General features: G+C 44.0%; 1 protein-coding gene across 4 annotated transcripts in view; it reads right to left on the reverse strand.

Moving 5' to 3' along the window:
- The window catches only part of LOC121860770, a 93,695-nt gene that overhangs the window by 42,891 nt on the left and 35,562 nt on the right, over positions 1-15,242 (reverse strand). The window lies entirely within an intron of this gene.

The following is a 15,242-nucleotide window of genomic DNA, read 5'->3' on the forward strand; positions in this document are numbered from 1 at the left end:
AAAGAAGAAAATAACTCCGTAAAAAAAATAGTTTACATAAATTTACATATTTTTTATTATCATTTAACACGTCTCCTACATTATATTCACCAAACTTAATAATATCAACAAGAGAACCAATTTAATGTTAAATAATTAATAAAAACTACTCAATTTAACTAAAATACATGCAACCAATTTAAACTAGTACTGGTGATAAGCCGAGATAATGATCCCAGGATAAGAGGGATATATGTAGCATTCATCCCCAGCCTCCAGCGCGCCCTTCACATACTCAACACGAGGCAGACGATGAACTCCACTCAACACGAAGGTATTTCAGGTATTCAGGTCCTCTTAAACCACCCCCCCCCCCCTCCACAAAAAAGCCCACACACATTTCGTTAACTTGTGACCGTTTGATACCAATTCATAATTCGTTAATGAGAATACGTGTGGGTTAACGAATCTTCCAGGCTATACTAATAATATATAGCATAATTAACGACATACAACTGAATTTGGGTTATTTGATTAAAGAGTATAATCTAATAATGGTTAACGAGTTGTTGAAATATACAATGGTTAATAGTGATTGGTTTGGTTTGTTATTTCTGGTAATTAACCCCCCCCCTCCCCCCCTAACAGCCTCATCTTACTATCAAGGTGAAGTAAGTTGGTCGGTCACCCCCTCAACGATACATTCCTCCCCTGTACACTATCAGCCCTGCACCGAGATAGCAGCAGCAGCAGGCAGGGTCTAGGTCCAATATTCTAAAAGGATCTAATATTTTGTTTCATCTAAACTGTTACACAAATATGGATTTTCGATAGTTGGGATATTATTTTTAAGTGAGATTTGAAATAGTGTGTGTGTGTGTGTGTGTGTGTGTGTGTGTGTCTGTGTGTGTGTGTGTGTGTGTGTGTGTGTGTGTAGGTCATAATGTAGCTCATATACCATTTAATTACACACACACACACACACACACGTTACCCTTCGTGTTTGGTACTTTGATCATGTATGACTGGAAACTTTTGTAAACTTAGCGAATTTACTCCCCCTTCCCCACCTAACCTAACCATTCTGACACTAAACCTAACCTAACCATTCTGACACTAAACCTAACGTAATCCCACCCCCACCCAAGATAGCATTAAGGTATATCATCATCATACACTTCATCTATCTCAGTCTGAACACTAAAGCAACAGTACAGCAGACACAGACTTTACCTCACTACTCCAACACACCACAATCGCTTCATTCCGTATTTATAAAACATTCCATACTTACAGTCTCATGTCCTGCTATATTCTTTTTAAAATAAACTATAATAAATCTTCACCCGTCAGGTAGTCATAGTTTTATCCAACAAAAAAATAATATTTGGTAAGAGATATCGTGAGCTAAGTCAAGCTATATCGAAACTTGTCCAATTTTCTTTTTCAATTTGGCAGACATCGAAGGTCAGACTGTGGTAAATAAGGAGTTTTTCATCCTACCATCATTTTATATTTTGCCTCAATCTAGATGACTTTGTATATAGATTTTTTTTTTTGTCAAACTCCATTAACATACATACGTGTTCAAAGTTTGTGTTTATTGTTGATGTTACAGAGGTCAAAGGCAATAATAAATGAGCATCACCCGCGAACAATGTGTATTATCAGGTCATATCAGATATAGAAAGTAATCGATATAATTAGGACACACTTATTACATCTTTAAAAATAATAATCACATGAGTGGATCAATTTTTAGCTTATGGGCTGTTAAGGTTTGTTTACATTTTGGCGCGCAGAAATCGTCCAATGTCAACAAACTATGACTCACACACACCTCCGCCTGGCGTCCAAAGTAACGGTTAATAGCAAGTGTGTTTTGGCAATGTCTACTCACCTGACTATATTTATAAACACTGGTAAACAATTATATTTTTCTTGTATTTCATAATATCGTAAAAACTGTAATTTAAAATAAGTAACAATGGCCGTTATTTAGATACAATGTGATTAACCGACTCAATTCATTTTACCTCGTTTCAACATTTAAATCCGAATTAAAGGAAGGTTTTAAAGGAATATGTGAGCCAACCATATTAAATCCTTCAACAACAACTTGTTTGGGGGTTAGTAATTTAGATATAAATGAAGCATTACGTAAGTTGAGGATGACGATGCAACAGGTGACAAAGGAGTGTGTGAGGCCTGGCAGGTACTAACCACATGGCTTAACACCTTCAACAACGGCTTATCATCCATATATAAGTAGTACATTACTCATATAACTGAGAATTTAAAGAGGTAGTGAGGGAGGGAGGGTGTGTGGCGAGGCAGGGTGACTCAAGGTAGACTAGAATGTCTGGCTGACCAACAGAAAGCTTCGCATGGAAAGGCACGTATGACGTCACCCCAGTGTTGCCACATGATCATCTCACCATTATAGGTTCCTAAACAAGTAAATATTTCCTTGTTTAGTAACTTCCTTGTGTACTACTTATAGTTTCTCTTATGGGTATTCATCTGTGATGTTAAAATATAATAAATATAATAAAATAAATATTAATCGAGTTGATCATTTCAATCGGCGAAGGTTGTCTCCAGTATTGCCATATAAAAAGCCATTAATTGCTTTAATCTGGCATCAGTGAGGTTATTATTCCCGAAACAATAACCTCAACACAATCAACAATTAATCAACGATAACCTTATTTAACCCAACAACACCTCATCAACGGATACCGCAAGTAAAGCTGAGTCTAGTTAAAGATAAGTTGTACAGGATACGAGAGTGATTGAGTATTATAATGTTGTGTGTGAGACAAGAATGGTGTGAGCTGAGAGTCTGTCATGGTGGCGTGGGTTGAGGGCGACCAGTTGGTGGAATGATGATCAACCATACGGATTTCCTCTACCCGCGCCCACACCCACACCCAAACACACACACACACACACACACACACACACACACACACACACACACACACACACACACACACACCCACACCCACACACACACACACACACACACACACACACACACACACACACACATCCTACCCTCACGAGAATATAAGCTACAGGAAAACGCAGGGAAATAAATAAGCTGCCACAAGTATGAAGCACAGCAGCCTATACATCTTAATGAGAGAGAGAGAGAGAGAGAGAGAGAGAGAGACCATCCCGGGCTGAACACAAGGTGAACTCGCCTCCCTCGCTGCTCTGCCATTTACAAACTTAATATATATTTTTTTTGTTATTTATCATTAATTCGTTTCTTTTCATTGCATGTTACAGCCTCATTCTGAAACTCTAAAGCCTTCTTAAAACAGAGATATTACATACATACACTCAGTCCTGCAGTGTTGCCAACTTACAACAGAGGAAATAAAATCCTGTAACAATATTTTGAAACAAATTAGTAAAAAAATAAACGATAAATATCTATACTGAATGTGGAACAAATCTATGACCCATATATACATAATTAAATACAAATAAATAAATAAACAATTAAATAAATAAATGTCTACACACACACACACACACACAATCCTAAGCCAGAGTCAGTGTAGGGGTGGAGGGGTCGGGACAGAGCCAAGGTCAGGCCTTATATGTCGCAGGCTGGCGGCCACAGCGACGCCCGGACACCTCTACACAGTTTGCTTATTTCCCGCCTCTTTACCAATCAATCTATAATTAATTCCGGAAATAAATCTAAACCAACAGAGATATAATATAAACAATATATACATTACCTTCTCTATAGTCATATACGTAAACAGTAGTAAGATAAGAAGAGTTGTAAAAGAGGTTTATGCATTACACGGAACTGCGTATCTTGGCTTTAACCATAAGAGGTAACACACGATGGTAGTGGTCAGAGAAAATGTGAATAAATACGCAAATGTACACAATAAATAAATACATAAATATATATACATATAAACACAATAAATAAATACACAAATATACACAATAAATAAATTCACAAATATATACAAGAAACTACACAAATACATACAGTATTACAGAAAAATAAATAAATTAAAAAATAACATCATGAAACAAAAAGATATAATTCAACAAAGACAAAAATACATTAGTTACTATATGAAATAAATAAATAAATAAAGATATGTTTGACAAGTATTAATGAAAACAGTTGTTGAAAGAATAAAACTGAACACCATCACTAATTACCTGAACTAGGCCTGTGAGTGGATGAACCCCTTACCCTACTTATTCCCCCCTACCCCCTACACCTACCTCTCTTCCCCTCTATATGAAAATAAATAATAATAATAATAATTAACACAAATAATGGTTAGTTAATATTATTATTATTATACAAACACTCAATTTCCAAACATCACAAAGTAACTTATGTATAAAATATGACGTCATCACTACCACCAACACTCAGAATCTACTCAAGGTTGTAAACTGTATCCGCTCTGCCCTTCCTGTCTGGTAAATGTTTTGTACTAAAGATTATTGGTCGAGATAACCCCACCAAGGAAATGAGAGAGAGAGAGAGCGAGAGAGACGACTCAACAGTAACAATGCATTCACCAAGACCTTCATTTGAGCGAGAGATCCCGCCCAGCCGACCGTAAAACCAGGTCGCGTAGCAGTGACTCCCGCCCTACCTCCCACCCCCCTCCCTCCTATTTCCCCCTCCCCTTCACATACGACAGCCTTCACAACCCTTACCTACACACCAAGTGGAGTATAATTCCCTCCTATAATCTTAGATCTGATAGAACGAAGGTACAATTTGCGGTCATATACAAGATGTCTGGGCTAGTATTTGGCGCGAAATGGCCAACTATGGGAGCAGGAGTTAGCCAAGCGCGACTCGGGGTGACGGTGATTCACATCCACCGTGTGTTGCCTAACCTGTTCATTCAGTACCGTCTACCAGTACATGAATGAATGATAGCTGCAACACCTGGTAATAACAAGACAATTACCTTACCTCTCCATAATAATAGTAATAAAAGTAATAGAACAATAGTGGTTAGAATGTTAATAAAGAACATGTCAGACCAGGTAAGGTCATGTTATAGGTGGGGAGTTTACTTTACAATCTGTTAAGTGAACGCCAGTCAACCTTATATGAATAAATTATATATAAATGTTTAATTGTGCTGCAATATGAGGCAGGCAGGGGTGGGTGGGGCAGAGAGTACTGTAGTGCCCCCCCGGTCTTCAATGAGTACAACTGCTGATGTACTCACTTACTGCACGAGTGTTGATGTACAAGTGTAGGTGTAGATTGCATAAGTGTACAAGAAGGTGCAGGACCAAATTAACCATTCCGATCAGAACAGAACTCATGACTATACGCGCGTTAAACAAAAGTGCGTATGACAGACTCTCGTGCAGTTAACCAATAAAATACTATCAACTGTCTTGGAGTATTGTTATAACCCCATGGAAAATAGTGTAACATTTTATTAAAGATTTATTCCCTTACAGCTAAACTTTACCTAATTTGGATACATCCATGCATAGAAACGTACATACACACATGAATTTATACGTACATACTAACTGTCATACAAGTATATCAGATGAGTATGTCTTTATTTATATTTGTCTATTTTATATATTTTGTCTCGTCATTTTTATCTCACCATCTCTTTCTTTTTCTATCGCTCTATCTCTCTTTTTCCTCGTTCTGTCTTTATCTCTTTTTGTCTCTATCTCTTATCTCATTCACTCTGCGAGGATGTGGTTAACGGAAATCATAATAGAATCCAACGGATCCGTTAGCAGTTTCAACGTAGGAAAACCGAAAAAACTAGAGACGCCAACGGTAACTTGCACAATCTAAACAGAACTCAGCAAACGATAAATAAATCATATCTGTTGACAGGATTAACGTCGGGTAAATCAATACCAAAACGGTGCTAACAGTAGCCTGGGAGTAGCACCAACAGATGAGTGGAATTAACGGTAAGTTGTTTAGTTTTATGTTCAACGGTTGTCTCTCGCCATAACCACAAGCGTTAGTCTCACGCCAGGCTGAGAGATAAACAAATGGCGAGAGAGACAGACCAACTTATTAAATTTTAGGCAGATATGAACGAACAACATGGTATACAAAGAAATATATACAGTACAAGTGAATAAACTTTAGTCTAGATGGGAACAAAAAATATTTACAAACATCAGGGTGTAAAGAATAACCATTTTTAAGAGGGTATTAACTAGCACAATGTTTACAGAGATGCGTGAACGTCAGAAAATTATAAACGGATAAGAACGAATAATAATAAAGATGTGGACGCGGGAATAATTCTCTGGCGGATAAAAACGAAGACAATGTTTACAAACAGCGTCAAGCGCGGGAAGATCCACTTTATATATAACGTTTAAATATTTGTATTCAATTCCAAACAATGAAATAAATAAGACACAAAAAATAAATATGTTAACGATTTATTATAATGATGTAATATAAAAACAAAGTAAAAGAACATAAGCGTAAAAGGAAGAGCAGTGGGGCAGTTCATTTACTTAATACATGATACACAGTGACACATCTCGGAAAATACTACAGGATGTTACGACAAGTCCTGTGTGTGTGTGTGTGTGTGTGTGTGTGTGTGTGTGTGCCTCCCATTCTCTCTGTCAGCCTCGAAGGGCGTGGTGGGTGAGTGGCTACAGCTCTCCCCTCCTACAATAACGGTTCTTGGTTCGATCTTGTGGGGCGAGGTAGGGGAGGGGGGAGGGTACTGCCAGTAGTCTACATGGGGATCTACTTGTACAGATGAGGAGATGAAGGCGGTCGAGTACAGTGGTGGTGACTGAAGGCTTTGTATACAGAGTGATGTTAGCTGTCAGGCCAACACTGTCAACCACACCCGAATGTCACTCCTCTGTTTGTCTGTCTGTCTCTCTTAACAGTCAGGATATCTCTCTCTCTCTCTCCTTCTCTCTCCTCTCTCACTCGCTATAGAGACAGACTGGATCACTACTTAGGAAGATCGTCTAGTTGAAATCACTCACTCGGCCATATTGTGTGTGCGTGTGTGTGTGTGTGTGCGTATGTGTGTGTGTGTGTGTGTGTGTGTGTGTGTGTGTGTGTAACTTTGTCAAATTTTCGCCACGTGTCTGTATCTGTGACTATTGTCTGATGGATAGTGACGATGGAGTGATAGTGAATCTTTATGTAATGTTTCCATGCCTTGTAATAATGACTTAGTGATAATGACGATAGTGAAAGTATGATGATAGTGACGATGGTGATAGTGATTACACCTCTTGGCATAATATTCTCGCTGATGGTGTCAATATGGTAATGATGGTGAGATAGACACTACACCACACCATACTACACCACACCATACTACACCTCACCATACTACACCTCACCATACTACACCTCACCATACTACACCACATCTCACCATACTACACTACACCGCACCATACCACACTATCACCATACTACACCACACCATACTACACTACACCGCACTACACTACACTACACCACACCATACTACACTACACCGCACTACACTACACACCACACTACACCACACCGCACTACACTACACACCACACCATACTACACCTCACCATACTACACCATATCTCACCATACTACACTACACCGCACCATACCACACTATCACCATACTACACCACACCATACTACACTACACCGCACTACACTATACACCACACTACACCACACCATACTACACCACACCATACACCACACCATACCACACTACACTACAGCTGTGAGTAAGCCAGGAAGGAACACTATACATATTGTGGTTGGTGACTGTGTATAAAAATTACCAGAAATCCTGTTGTGTCATACATCCTTACTTATGTATGTATGTATGTATGTATGTATGTATGTATGTATGTATGTATGTATGTATGTATGTATGTATGTATGTATGTTTAATGTTAGGTATCACTATGTGTACTTATGTATATGTCTGAATGTGTCTGTTACAGGGTAGTCATGTGTGTGTGTGTGTGTGTGTGTGTCGGTTGTTCATTCACACACTCATTCATGTTATGGTGTTGACTAATCATTCAGTCGTCAATGTTTTATAGTTGAAAGACCGAGTTATTCATTCATAAAATCAGTGGTGTTATTGTTGTTGTCGTTGTTATTGTCGTTGTTGTTGTCGTTGTTATTGTCGTTGTTGTTGTTGTTACTGTTGTTGTTGTCGTCGTTGTTATTGTCGTTGTTGTTGTCGTTGTTATTGTCGTTGTTGTTGTTGTTACTGTTGTTGTTTACAGAAGTCACTGTGATTCATGAGGCTTCCGTCCGTCAGCTGTTTACAGTTCATTCCTCCTCCTCCTCTTCCTGCTATCACACGCGACTGCTGATCCTGCCTCCTGCTGTTGCTGCCTCTACTGCTGTCCTGACCACTGACACATCTGTTGCTCCGCCACCACCACTGTTGCCACATATTATACGACAAGATCATCGGGTACTGACACCTGGCAACACCCTGTACACCTGGCAACACCCTATACACCTGGCAACACCCTGTACACCTGGCAACATCCTGTACACCTGGCAACACCCTATAAACCTGGCAACACCCTGTACACCTGGCAACACCCAGTACACCTGGCAACACCCTGTACACCTGGCAACATGTGAGATTAAGTCACACCTATGACTAACCTAACCAATGATCTCTCCACCAATCACAAAACAGTATTACCATTTCCTCTTGACCAATCACAATGCATTATTCCCGCTCTCCCTCCACCAATCACGAGATATTACCAGTTATTCCCGTTGGCTTCACTCACTGACGTCAGAGAGGGAATAAAGGTGTGTGTGTGTGTGTGTGTGTGTGTGTGTGTGTGTGTGTGTCCCTGGAAAAACACACAAACACACACACACACACAGGTAACCTGAGTGAGCCCGCTACACAGACAACCTCCAGGCAGTCACACACACACACACACACACACACCACTTCCGCCTCTCACAAACGCACCCTCCCACCTACACCCTCCACTACACCCTCCACTACACCCTCCACTACACCCACCACTACCCTCCTACACCTCCACTACACCCACCACTACACCCTCCTACACCCCTACCACCCCACCACTACCCACCACTACACCCACCACTACACCCCCACTACCCTCCACCCCACCCCACCACTACACCACTACACCCTCCCTACACCTCACTACACACCACTACACCTCCACTACACCCCTCCCCAACACCCTCCTAACACCCACCACTACCCTCCTACACCCTCCCTACACCCCACCACTACACCCCTCCCTACCCTCCCCTACACCTCCCCTACACCCCACTACACCTCTACACCTCCACTACACCCACCACACACCCCTCCCTACACCCTCCCCTACACACTACACCCCTCCCTACACCCTCCACTACACCCACCTACACCCTCCCTACACCCTCCACTACACCACACTACACCCTCCCTACACCCACCATTCATTAACTATTACCTCCATTATATAATAAGTAAATAGAAACAACAAACAACAACAACAACAACAACTGCTCGTAAATAAACAATAACGAACGAACGAGAGAGGCCATCATCCTATCAACAAGAAAACAGGGGTGAGTGCGGGCGGGCGTGCGGGCGGGCGGGCGAGGTGGAGTGAACTGGCTGTGGTTCATTCATAAACTTAAATTACAGACGAACAGCGTAGCCAGTAGTTGAGTCTTGTTCCACTCCCTAGCGACACTTGATGTTGTTAAAGATTATTATTATTACTATTTGAATTATTTCTTCCAGTTATTTTGTAAGTTAATTATAATTATTATCATTATTATTATTATTATTATTCCTTGTTTTTTACATTATAACTATTCTTACGAGAAGAGCACCACACAGTCAACACACACTGTCAACATTAGCTCACATGGTGTGGTCACTGTACACATCATTACTCACGTCACCAGCCAGCCACACTGTATAATGTCACAAGGCTGTGTAGTCTGGGTGAAGTGACGTCATAACAACAAACACCACTACGTCACAACAGTAAACACCATGACGTCACAACAGTAAACACCATGACGTCACAACAGTAAACAGCACTACGTCACCGCACCATAAACAAACCTTAAATAATGTTATTCTTCAGCCACCTGATTAATGAGGAGAGGGAGGAAAGGAGTGGAGGGTGCTGAGAGGAAGGAGGTGAGGAAAGGAGTGGGGTGCTGAGAGGGAAGGGAGGGAGGAAAGGGTGGGGTGCTGAGAGGAAGGGGGAGGTGGGGTGCTGAGGAAGGAGTGAGAAGGTGGGGTGCTGAAAAGGCTGGAGGAGGTGGGGGAGGAAGAGGTAAGGAAGGATGGTGGTTAGCAATGTGTGGAGAAAGAGAGGAGGAGGAGGAGGAAGGAGAGCGAGAGGAGAAGGGAAGGGGGGAGGGAGGAAGAAGGAGGGGACCAGTTCTCCTGCTAACACTGGATACTCTCATTATTCACATGCCTCACTTACTCATGGGTTTCAAGTGAAGAGAGAGAGCCCTTATACTCATCATTCATCAGAATCATTTCACTCTCTCTAACCTAACCATTCAACACTACTACTGGTTCATTCACACTCATTCATAAAATTCTAGGTGTTTTCCGCGCGTTTTCTATCACAACAACTGACCTGTAGATATTTGTGTTGGTGTTGTTATGAAGGAGACTATCACAACCAACACCTCTCTCTCTCTCAACAGTACTCGACACTCCCACACGGTAACAGAGAGGAGGTGACAAAATCCGAGTCAAGGTCAGGGGTCAAGGTGAGGTCAGGAGGTCAACACAGACATAACCTTACTCCTGATGGAATTCGTCGCCATCGTGAATCCTGTCATAAAGGCAAGCATGAACTTAGCATGCTTCCCTGATGGGCACTGTAAACGCTTCTGCGCTTCACCTTACACACACACACACACACACACACACACAGTTTTAAGACAGAAACAACAGGTATGTGGCTCACTGACGCAACCAAAATACCCCCACAAGACAATCGAATAGTGAAATTAAAAATAACACCACCAGGTAAAGTAAACACCAGGTAGAGAGATCTTAATTAGAGTACAAAGCGAGAAGGTGTTGGATTATAAACCAGAAATAAACCGAGAATAAAACAAACCCTAACTGGCAACCTCCATAGAAACGCTAACACAGATAATAGTGACAATCTTTAAAAAATATACATATACTATATAAACATTAAATACTTTCTACAGCTAAATGATATATTACAAAATACTTCTAAATAATACACACGCCTTGGCAACCCTACAAAAACAGCTGTTGAGCCAAAACCTGAGCGGGCGATGATGAGTCAGCTGGTGATTGGCCGGCACGGTTCACATCCCCTGCCGGTCCTCCAAATGAGCAATAACATAACATGACGCCGCCCTGGCCTATGTGATGCTGCATGTGGCGTTATGTTCTGTTGGGATGAATGACACTCTGCTAACCTAACCTAAACCAAGACTAATCTAACTTAACCTACACTCATCTAACCTAACCTAAACCTACACTTATTAACCTAACCTAAACCTACACTTATTTAACCTAACCTAAACCTACACTTATTTAACCTAACCTAAACCTACACTTATTTAACCTAACCTAAACCTACACTTATTTAACCTAACCTAAACCTACACTCATTTAACCTAAACCTAAACTAAAGAATATAATTTTTGTATGTGGTTAAGAGTTTTTGATAGGAGAAGTCGTAGGGTGTAAGCAGCATGAGTCAGTTTTATGGCTGAGTGTAGGAGGCTGTGTGGAGGTGTGGGGTCCTGTGTAGTGGATAGGGTGTGTGGTGTAGGGGCCTGTGTAGTGGATAGGATGTGTGGGTGTGGGGCCCTAGTGGATAGGATGTGTGGTGTAGGGGCCTGTGTGTGGTGTGTGGGTGTAGGGGTCCTGTGTAGTGGATGGTGTGTGTGGGTGGGGCCCTGTGTAGTGGATAGGATGTGTGGTGTAGGGGCCCTGTGTGGTGGATGGGGTGTGTGGGTGTGGGGGCCTGTGTAGTGGATGGGATGTGGTGTGAGGGGCCCTGTGTAGTGGATAGGATGTGTGGGTGTAGGGGCCCTGTGTGGTGGATAGGATGTGTGGTGTAGGGGCCTGTGTGGTGGATGGGATGTGTGGGTGTGGGGGCCTGTGTAGTGGATAGGGTGTGTGGGGTGTGGGGGCCCTGTGTGGTGGATGGGATGTGTGGGTGTGGGGCCTGTGGAGTGGATAGGGTGTGGGTGTGGGGTCCTGTGTGTGTGGATGGGGTGTGTGGGTGTGGGGGCCTGTGTGGTGGATGGGATGTGTGGGTGTGGGGTCCTGTGTGGTGGATAGGGTGTGTGGGTGTAGGGGCCCTGTGTAGTGGATAGGATGTGTGTGGGTGTGGGGGTGTGTGGGTGTGGCTGTGTGGTGGATGGGGTGTGTGTGGGGCCCTGTGTGTGGATAGGGTGTGTGGTGTGGGGCCCTGTGTGGATGGGGTGTGTGGGTGTGGGGTCCTGTGTGGATGGGGTGTGTGGGTGTGGGGTCCTGTGTGGTGGATGGGGTGTGTGGGTGTGGGGACCTGTGTGGTGGATGGGGTGTGTGGGTGTGGGGGCCCTGTGTGGTGGATGGGGTGTGTGGGTGGGGTCTGTGTGGTGGGTGTGGGTGTGGGGCCCTGTGTAGTGGATAGGGTGTGTGGTGTAGGGGTCTGTGTAGTGGATGGGGTGTGTGGGTGTGGGGACCCTGTGTGTGGATGGGGTGTGTGGGTGGGGCCTGTGTGGATGGGGTGTGGGTGTGGGGGCCTGTGTGGTGGATGGGGTGTGTGGGTGGGGTCCTGTGGTGGATAGGGTGTGGTGTGGGGACCCTGTGTGGTGGATGGTGTGTGGGTGTAGGGCCCTGTGTGGTGGATGGGGTGTGTGGGTGTGGGGTCTGTGTGGTGGATAGGGTGTGTGGGTGTGGGGCCCTGTGGTGGATGGGGTGTGTGGTGTGGGGACCTGTGTGGTGGATGGGGTGTGTTGGGGCCTGTGTGGTGGATGGGGTTGTGTTGGGGTCCTGTGTAGTGGATAGGGTGTGTGGGTGTAGGGACCTGTGTAGTGGATGGGGTGTGTGGGTTGTGGGACTGTGTAGTGATAGGGTGTGTGGGTGTAGGGACCTGTGTGTGGATAGGGGTGTGTGGGTGTGGGGCCTGTGTGTGGATGGTGTGTGTGTGGGGCCCTGTGTGTGGATGGGGTGTGTGGGTGTGGGGCCTGTGTGGTGGATGGGGTGTGTGGGTGTGGGGGCCCTGTGTGGTGGATGGGGTGTGTGGTGTGGGCCTGTGTGGTGGATAGGGTGTGTGGGTGTGGGGTCTGTGTGGTGGATAGGGTGTGTGTGGGTGTGGGGTCCTGTGTAGTGGATAGGGTGTGTGGGTGGGGCCCTGTGTGGTGGATAGGGTGTGTGGGTGGGGGTCTGTGTAGTGGATAGGGTGTGTGGTGTGGGGGCCTGTGTGTGGATGGGGTGTGTGGGTGTAGGGGCCCTGTGTGGTGGATAGGGTGTGTGGGTGTAGGGGTCCTGTGTAGTGGATAGGGTGTGTGGTGTAGGGGCCCTGTGTGGTGTGGTGTGTGGTGTGGGGTCCTGTGTGGTGGATAGGGTGTGGGTGTGGGGGCCTGTGTGGTGGATAGGGTGTGTGGGTGTGGGGCCTGTGTGGTGGATGGGGTGTGGGTGTGGGGGCCTGTGTGGTGGATAGGGTGTGTGGGTGTGGGGGCCCTGTGTAGTGGATGGGGGTGTGGGTGTAGGGACCCTGTGTAGTGGATAGGGTGTGTGGGTGTAGGGGCCCTGTGTGGATAGGGTGTGTGGGTGTGGGGGCCCTGTGTAGTGGATGGGGTGTGTGGGTGTGGGGGCCCTGTGTGGTGGATGGGGTGTGTGGAGGGTGTAGGGGTCCTGTGTAGTGGATAGGGTGTGTGGGTGTAGGGACCCTGTGTAGTGGATAGGGTGTGTGGGTGTAGGGACCCTGTGTAGTGGATAGGGTGTGTGGGTGTAGGGGCCCTGTGTAGTGGATAGGGTGTGTGGGTGTAGGGGCCCTGTGTAGTGGATAGGGTGTGTGGGTGTAGGTTCTGTCTGGGTGTAAGTGTAGTACGTATGTTGGATGTTGGGTGTATATAGGCAGTGGGTGTAGGGGAATGTTAGGTCACACACACACACACACACACACACAGAGTCGATGAGTCACAATCGTTGTGGTCAGGCAGTTGTGGAAGTGTTGTTGTTATTGTTGTTGTTGTTGTTGTTGTTCTTATTGTTGTTGTTGCTGTTGTTGTTGTTGTTGTTCTTATTGTTGTTGTTGCTGTTGTTGTTGTTGTTCTTATTGTTGTTGTTGCTGTTGTTGTTGTTGTTGCTGCTGTTCTTATTGTTCTAATTGTTACTGTTACTGATGTTGCTGTAACTTCTCGTATGTATATATGTATGTATTTCTGTGTGGGAGTGAACGTATGTGTGCACGATCATGTGTAAACGTATGTTTGTGGATGTAAGTATGTGAGTACCGGTATATTAATGTATGTGTGTAAACATCTGTTATACTGTATATGCATGCATGTGCGTATATAGAAGTTTATCATGTATGTATGTATGTATGTGTGAATGACTCATACAGAAGCGACATACTTGACCGACAAGTAAATCTAGAGACAGACACGCTCACATACTGTACACACACGCACACACACACACACACACGCACATCTAGTTATTATATGTCTTATTTGTGTCACTTATGTTACTTGTATATTATTTGTAATTCGTAACCCATTCCCCAAATATGTAACTGTATATTTTCAGCCTTCTGGCTGCCAAGCTCTTTCAATAAACCGTTAATTATTATTATTATTATTATTATTACATACATAGTATTTCTTTGCCGTTATAAGTTTGTCCAGTTTATAATAATAACAATAATAATAATGCGTACCTGTTAAGGTTTATTAAAATATCTAGGTTACTGTTTCACCACCACCCCCATCACTACCACCACCCCTACCACCATCCCCACTACCACCATCCCCATCACTACTACCACCACCCCCATCACTACCACCACTAACACCACCCCTACCACCACTAACACCACCCCTACCACCATCCCCATCACTACTACCACCATCCCCATCACTACTACCACCACCCCCATCACTACCACCACTAACACCACCCCTACCACCACTAACACCACCCCTACCACCATCCCCCATCACCACTACCACTAACACCATCCCCACCACTATCACCACC

Source organism: Homarus americanus, unplaced genomic scaffold (assembly GCF_018991925.1).
Source record: "Homarus americanus isolate GMGI-L3 unplaced genomic scaffold, GMGI_Hamer_2.0 scaffold23617, whole genome shotgun sequence".
NCBI classification, from domain to species: Eukaryota; Metazoa; Arthropoda; class Malacostraca; order Decapoda; family Nephropidae; genus Homarus; species Homarus americanus.